Here is an 8,666-nt window from a genome sequence, read left to right on the forward strand (position 1 = left end):
AAGCGAGGGCGGGAAGCGCGCGAGCAGCGTCGGGCGCGAGGGGGATGCTGAGGTAAAAGAAGAAAGAAAGGCGCCGTGTGTTTCCCCTGAGGGCGCGGATCTCATTTCTGTCGGGTTTTGGAACAGGTTCAATGCAAAAAGGATGGAGGGAGCTGCCTCACATCTGCCTTACGCATTTTGCTGCGCCGTCTGCGGCCCACTAAGCCGCCGTTATCAGCTCTGCCGTCAGTCGCTTCTCCGAGAGCTGACACGACCGGCATCTGCCTGCCCAGCACCACGATGGCTTCTTTTCGGACTTTCTTCCCCCAAAAATTCAGGCAGCGTCGTCGTTTTGTACCCGTGTGCGTCTTCCCCTGGCTCCATGCCGCTTCCTCCTCTCCGTGCTGCGGCCCGGGGATTCCACAGACGGCGGTGCCGAGAGAAAACTGCCCCGTGCACGGCGTTAGCTTTGGAGCCTGGAAGAGAGGTAATAACGTGCAAAGTAATTCTGCTGAAAATGTATGTTCTGAAAATGTCCTGCAAATGGGTTATTACCGTCATCACCAGTATACATTCCAGTGTTGCTGGCAGACTGAGGAGGCTTGCTGCAGTGCTAGCATAGAGCAGCAGAGATAGTTAGACCCCACGACTCCAGAGGGAAACCCTTCCTCCAACCTTCCAGCCACAGCACGTTGCAGGAACATGGAACCAGTTAGGTTGGAAAAGGCCCTTAACATCAGTTTTGTTCAGTGCCACAGAAGGTTTCCTTCTGGATACGTCATAAATCTCAGTGTGTCAGTACAATAGCTGGTTTTTTCTTTTATTTTGTTTTAAGAAAATCTTCTCAAACTGTGAAATTTAAGTAATAAAATACGATAGGAATTAACACTTTAATACTATGCCACCCCAGTGTACAATGCATCGAACAATTCCGCAACGGCAGGAATGTGTTTAGATAGCATATCCTCTGTCCTTATGGTCTGATTTCCAGTTCACTCACTTAGACCAGCTTAATAATGCCACTGACAAGTCCACAAGTGACACAAGTACTTTGCACTCCTGTCAAAGGCAGCTGTCATCTGAATCACTGATTCTGGAGAATAGAAACCACCTTCTGCTTGGATGAATTTTGAGACAAAAGAGCACGTTCTTGAAAGCAGTAGGGTAGAGAGTTGTGCATGTTTTATTTATTTTTTCCCACACATAGTTTATTCATTAAAAGGCAGTGCATTACATCCTGTGTTCTGTGTTTCTAACATCTGTTGGGTTTTTTTTTTTTTTGCATGTCCATTTACCGTTAAATTGAGTTCTTTTCCAACAATTGTACTGTGAACCATCAATCAATTAGCTGCAGAAAAAAAAATAGCAAGATGTCTGGCCAACATATGAAATGTCATCCTTCTGAAGCATTTAACTATAAACAACATCATACACCAATACAGCAAAGACCATATCTTTCACCAGCAGGCAAAAGTTCAAGAAACTGGAAGCCTGCATTCCCTTCTGAAGAAAAAGGAGAGGATGAGAGAGGGAGAGCAGGGCTAAGAAAGGGAATTATAAAAACAATGTTAGCAGTTTCTTCCATCTTGAGTCTTATGTTTCTTGGCAGTTCACGTGAATATCCCCTGAGAAAGCTGTACTATATGGCTGCTGCCAAGCTGGAGTGTCAAGCTGACACTATCACTAAGTCACCCACTGTCAGGCTGACCCTGTCAACTGCAGAGCAATTTGTGAGCACTTGCAGGAGTTCATTGCCGTCTCTGCTACCCTCTCTAGTGCTTCTTTCCTTTACTCTCCAAACGAGCAGGATGCCTGCACCAAAATTGTGTTCATGGCTCATTGTTGGTGATTTTGGTGTGAGGCTCATGGGAAAGCTGCCCAGTTCAGTGATGGCTGGTGTAGCAGAAATGCCAAGTCAGGGCCTGAACCAGTGATGGAGTGGCTGACAGGAAGGCAGAGCCAACCCAGGGGAGCTCAGGCACATGCAGTGCTCTTGAGTGACTGAACAGGGTGGAGCCAGGATCCACACCCTTCCCAGACCTCATTTAAGGGTTGGCAGTGGAAACGGGGGGTTTTGCTGGAGATCCTGCTCACCGAAGGCAAGCAGTTTTCAATTCTGTTTCTGTGTTTATGACTGCTGCATTTGAGCTTGTTCTTGCTTGTTGCAGCATAGGATTGTGCTATTCTGCCTTTATTGCTGTACTTTACATCACCTAACAGTGTTACAGGTGGTCACAGCTGGCAGTCTGCAGTGGACTGCTAAGTATTGAACTTTCTGACCATGTTTGTACATTAAACTTATATCAAACTTTTAAACCCAGTCTGAGATCTAGGGGCTTCAGGAGAAAAATAGGAAAAAATAAGAATTTCAAAGCAATTAAAGCAGAGCAGTTTGATATTTATCTTTTTTCTCAGGTTTTGCTGAAGTAAGCAGGCATTAAACGTACTGGGATGCTGATGTGTGTTTGGTATAAGCCTGATGGCTGAGTAAAAAACTGGCTGGAAGGCTGGGCCTGGAGTGGTGGTGAATGGAATTAAATCCAGCTGGGTTCCCCAGGGGTCGATACTGGGGCCTGTCCTGGTCATTATCTCTACTGATGAGCTGGTTGAGGTCACTGAGAGAGCAACCAGCAATAGGACTAGAGGGAATGGCCTCAAGTTGTGCCAGGGGAGATTCAGGTTGGACATCAGGAAATAATTCTTCTGAGAGTGGTTAAGGTGGTGGAATGGGCTGCCCAGGGAGGTGGTGGAGTCACAGACTCTGCAGGTGTTCTAGAAGCATTAGATGTTATATTGAGGGACATGGTTTAGTGGGGAATATTGGTGATGGGTGGACAGTTGGACCGCATGACCTTAGAGGTCTTTTCCAGCCTTGGTGGTTCTATCTTTCTATCTCTGCTATTAGAGCATGGACAGAATTTTCCTGGGTTTACTGTTCCTGAAAAATCCTAATTTAATAGTTTTCTGGAGTAGCTGTGTTTCTTTCTAGTTTGATTTAATTTAATTTGTTCTGTAGGCAGCTTATAACACAAAGTATTAAGACCTTGCTTAAAAATACAGGAGTGTCATGCATAGACTTGATTATGAACAGTTGTAGTTCTCACTTTGTAAGGACTTTGAACTTCATCAGTTCTACTATTGATGGGCGAACACCTTGTGGACCTTTATGTCATAGATTGAAAGTAAGATTTGTGGTCTGATTATTATTTTAGATAAGAAAATGACTTGCTTAATTTCATCGTGGCTGTAAAACTTGGAGTGGAGTTCCATTATCTCCTTCCAGCCTCCTGATGCCTGTTCATGAAATTTTCTGGAACTACGTGATCATCGCTGAGAACTTGTGGAATACTAACCTACTGGAAAAGCCTTGTCAGTTTCTTCCCAAACAGCCACCATATGGCAGCTGTCTTTTACTGAGGGGAAAAAAATATATATGCAAATGAAGTTTTCTGTTTGTTTTAAGGGTGCAACATTTGGCAAGATGGCATTTGTGCAGTTGAAATATGAGTGTGCTTTGATCTTTTTTTATTGTTCTATGAACTGTATTTTCATTTTGAGTGGCTCCTGCATTTAACTGGGGATAGCCTGACTACAGTACAATGCCTGTTTATATGGTATGCCTTGTATTCTCACAGATACTTGTGACCAAAATGGATGGAGCAGTGAGTCACCTACCAAACAGTATTAGAGCTGTGACAATGAGGAACCAGATGAAACTGTATCTGCTTTCCAGACCACAGAAATACAGCATACTGGATTTGCTTTGACTTATGCAAGCTGCAAAGCATGGTAAGGACTCTTTTTCTGCCCACACAGATTTTCCTATATAGAGAAGATTTGAACAACCACAAGTGCAAATTACACACACGTGCAAACTGCTGTATTCTAGCACGTGCCCAGTGGTGGTTTAAATGCCACTCCAAGCCACTGACTCAATTTTAAAGTAGTGACCTGTGGCATTAATATTCTGAAAGTTTTCATAAACCATTTATTTCTACTTCTGGTGTTTCTGTGCACTCAAATGACCATATTACACTTCAAAATTGTCATGTCAAATTATTCCAACTACTTAGGAAGTGCAGTACTATCTAGTAAGAGGTACTTCTGCTGTTTTTTTGTTGCTTTTTTTTTAATTTATAGATATATGCATATATGTTTTTGGGGGATAAGGAAGTTTCAAATAATAGCCCATAAGTGCAAACACTTTCACGAGATCTACTGTAGTTTCTAATATTTTCAAGCCTCAGTCATTAAGATAACTGGTAATGAAATACAGAATCTCTGTTTCCACTTCAGTTCAAAGTTTTCGGCGTTTGTTTAGAAACAGATCAACATCTGCTCAGTTTGTAATAGATAGGCAGTCGATACGTTTGTTGATACCAGCTCTGACAAGCTAGGAGGTTAAGTATTACCAAGTATTATGCTATTCTGTTACTACCAGCAAGCATCATTCTAGGCCAGGGTTGAGTTATATTGCCACTTCATTATAGGGAAGCTTGACCCTTGCTGTCATGGCTGTATCTCTTTTATGGCTAGAAGGCATCAGGCTTCATATGGTCTATTGTTAACAGTGCATTTTTTTGTTTAAAGTAAAATTTCTTTGGCTGGTTGCACGAGTGACATTTTTGGGCTTTCTGTAGTGTTTGACCTGCATGCAATCTGTAAGCACTCGAATAGAACTTTCATACTGGGACTTCATCATGAAGACAGAGGCTGTTTGGTGACTGTATTCCCTTAGTTTAGTAAATGATTTAGCTTGGGCTTCTGTGCTGATGTTATAGGTCTTTAAGATCTGTCAGGCTTCTCTCTCATTCCTAGTGCCTCTATTTTCCCTTCTCATCCCTTTTAAGGGTGGATATTTTGTAGCTACAGGCTGTATGAAAGTTTTTTTTCCCTCATATGATTCTGAGAATATATTTTCCAAACTGTGTCTTTAATTTTTCCCCTCCTGCAGCCTGCACTTAGCTGTGGCTAAGACAGTAAGTTATTAAGAGTGAGTTGATGGACCAATTCCTTTCCTTTAGTGTTTCATCACTAGTTACTGACCTGATAAAATTTTAATACTGACACTGTGAGAAGCACATCCCATTTTGTGTAGGGGTAATACATGCGGAGAAAAGACAGGACTATCAAATTCTATTTTCTGTTCTGTGGCATTACTTGGAGAACAGTCCTGTTGGCTTCAGCATTTTGTTATATTGACTTATATACGAGCTAAGTCTTGCTGTAGATTTCATCTCTTGATACAGTTCCCTTATTCTCTCCATGAAATTGCTCTATAACCGAATGCAACGTGTAGGTGGAGTTGGTGCAAGAGAATCAAGGAGCAGACAAGACAGCTGTGAAACTGGACCAACAGTAAATCCTGAAGAAGGTGCCTAGAAGAGAAGGAGTCAAATATTAAGAGATTTAATGGGTTTAAGTTAGACAAACTTGCCTTTCTGCAAATAGGCTACAGGTCATACCTCTGTTCTTTATGAAGATCATAACTTGCTGTTGTTTTCTCATTTGTGCTAATGTGAGTGCCTTACTGTGAAGCTAGGAGTCAGCCCTTGAACTGAACTTTTTCAGGTGTTAGTGAAAGCCTTTTTAGGGGGATGCCATGTAGTCTGGTAGAGGCCAAATCTCACATGCTATCTGTATTCCTCAGGATGGGGTCACACCCAGGAGCCAAGTTGAGTAAGGGATCATCCGATTCTCAGAAAGCTTCCTTGTTGTCCCCTGAGAAAGTCTGTTTTTATTCTCCTGCTATTAAGGCTGCCCCAGTGAGGATCTCTACTGATGTTAGTTGGCACACTTTTTAGAGATCAGGTTTTTAGTCTTCTGTTTCAGACTTAACTAATATCCAGCTTGTAGTATCCCACCTTCTTTCTCCCTGGAAATCCAAGATCAAAGTCATTTTCCTACTGTATTTGTTTTGATAATTTTTATTTTTATAATGTACACCTATGTCTGTTTTATTTACACAATATCATTCTCATCAGTTCTGATACCATTTCAAAATTACTGGTCTGTCAAGCTCTGTGCAAACAAAACTCTGCTCATGCTATACCCTTCACCACTTTGATACATATATCATACAGATGTGGCACAGACACTGCCTGTGTCTCATTTGCCAGAAGGCTCCAGTATTGACACTGTCTAGGGCAAAATAATAGTTAATAAGCAAGATAGCTTACGGTTTCCATATCTGAGGTCTGCTCTGAAAATAATGCCTCCTATTTTATGGTGTTGATTCATGATGTCAGAGGTGGATGTTGGTGGTATGCCAGAAGTAGAGGTTGGACCTTCCCACCAAAATCCCATTACACATTGTTGCTGTGAGACAGATGGCAGCGGAGGGGCAGTCTGAAAATATGTCTGACAGGGAAGTGTGGATAAAGCAAAGGTGTGGAGCTGAATCCCTCCATGAGGAACAATTGCATCCACTGACACTGTGCTTGCTGAACTTTTATGGAGACCAAACAGTGTACGTGAGAGCAGCAAGGCAGCAGGTGGTGCATTTCAGCAGTGATGATGGCCACATGAGAGACCAGCCAATTGGTGCAGATCTTCATGTGCACCAAATGCAGGCTCTTGTTCATCACTGGTGAAAACGCACAGCTAACAGTGGTGACAATACTGGAAAATAGTCCTTTGTAGCTAAGAATTTGTTCTATCAGTTAATGTTATTGTGCTTTTTGTACCTACTGTAGTTTTCATGGAAATAAATAGAATGCATTTCTTTTGGAACAACTTGTGTAAACTTTAAGTTATGTGCTACATGTAACAAATATTGTCTTTATATTTTTTAACATCTGTTTCTTCCCAGTGTAACTCATACAAAGGGTGGCTTTGTGTATATCTACTGCAAGCATATGCAGCAGTATATTGCAAGCATAACTTAGCAGCTTTTATGATTATGTGATCTATTCTGATTATGTTGGCAGTTATTACTCTCTACTTTTTTTTTGCCAGCTCCTGTACAGAGGTGTTTCTGTGGACTGCTCTGACAATTCTGTTTTTTTTTTGTTTTTTGAATGACATCTCCCTTCTTTCTCTTTGCTGCCCCATTTTTGAGTCTGTATTTGCTCACTACAAGTGTGCCATTAAACTAGAAGTCATAGCATGAGTGTAGTCCACCTGTACTACTATTTAGTTTCCACCAATGTGGCACACAGACTTTCATCAGAGATATTCTGAAGATGACATGAAGGTGAAGAAAAATGTGAATTCTTGGTGCTGTTTCTTGTTTCTCTTCTGATTCTGTTTCAGGGCTCAAGCTGGGGTGAACAGTTATCTCTGAATTTTGGGTAGGGTCGGAGGAGGGGTGAGCTAAGGACACACTAGTTCAGCTCACTCAGATTATTGTTGGATCTAAGCCCAGGTCAGAATTGGGTCTGATTGGTCTGATATGATTTGTATCTCTGTGTCTATTCAGCTGGTGAAGTTGGTTTTGAAATGGCAATGAAAACAGTTGTTGTAGGCTCTGCACTTGTTTGATTAAAACGACTTCCCCTACCCTCACCTCCACCACCCCATGGTGGGAATGATGTGAAGCATAAAGATGTGTTTGCGTGATAAGGAACTCTGAAAATTAGAATTTGTTGAACAAGGCACTGCTACTGTTTTTATAAAAAGATAGGAGAGTGCAACACAAGCTGTAGGAGGAAAGTATTTTCCAGTGACTAGTATTTTGTTGTAATTGACAGTGGATTACTTTCTATTCTGTTGTCTGTGTATAGTTTCATCTGTTGCTTTGGGCTAAATTCTCAGCTACCTGTGCCTAATTCTTGTTCCTGCTCGGTAGGACTGGAAAATAATCAAAGGGATTTTGTAACCTCTGCTGAAATTCAATGCTGAGCCCTGTGATGGCTGGCCATGTCTCAGAGGGCTGCGTAGCACCTGGGAGTCTGCACGATGCACAGGCTCAGAATTTTAGTATGTTACTGCTGAGCTGTGTCACTGGTATTTCTGTCCTGCCTTACCCATGATGCTAACCATGAGCATAGATTGCCTTCAATCACACCTGTTGGGCCTTGATTATGATGTTCTGATTTGGAGTACAAAATAATATATATATATATATATATAGTGTAACCAGTACTGTCTGCCTCCTTCACAGCAAATGAGCCCTGCTGGCATTTCTAACTTTAGAAAGCTTTTGCTCCACAAATTAACAGAAGGATCTCAACGTTGTACATGTGTGAAGCTTATATAGGCGTTTTCTAAAGAATATGGATCACCATATAAGTATCAAGAACAATTTTTTTAAATGCAGTTTCTGATTGATTTCTTGCAATGGTGCACGAGAAGATATCAGACACACCTCACACTTTGAAAGTATGTGCCCTTTTTTTTAAATTAATAGGATGTTAATGTATGGAGACATATCCATTTACTGATAAAGACTAGGCAAAAAATGTAGTTTTTAAAAAGGTCATTTAGCTGTACAACAAAAAGTTGATTGAAGTGGTTAAAACATTTTTCTTAAATACCTCTTTTTGTCACTTTGGTTGGGTTGTATCACAGATACTGGAAAGCTGTCCACAATTAAGATGGCATCAGCTATGAGGTGATGGCTTGTTTTAGTAAAAAGGCAGACTGGGTAAATTGACAGTTCTCTTACTCTTAATAGTTATAAGCAATGAGAATAGGCCCTACATGTTTTTATACATATAGGTAGTTTTTGTATATTTTTATCTGGT

The sequence above is a fragment of the Cyrtonyx montezumae genome, unplaced genomic scaffold (genome assembly GCF_038088225.1).
Source record: "Cyrtonyx montezumae isolate F1298 unplaced genomic scaffold, pur_monq_1.0 scaffold_10, whole genome shotgun sequence".
Taxonomy (NCBI): Eukaryota; Metazoa; Chordata; class Aves; order Galliformes; family Odontophoridae; genus Cyrtonyx; species Cyrtonyx montezumae.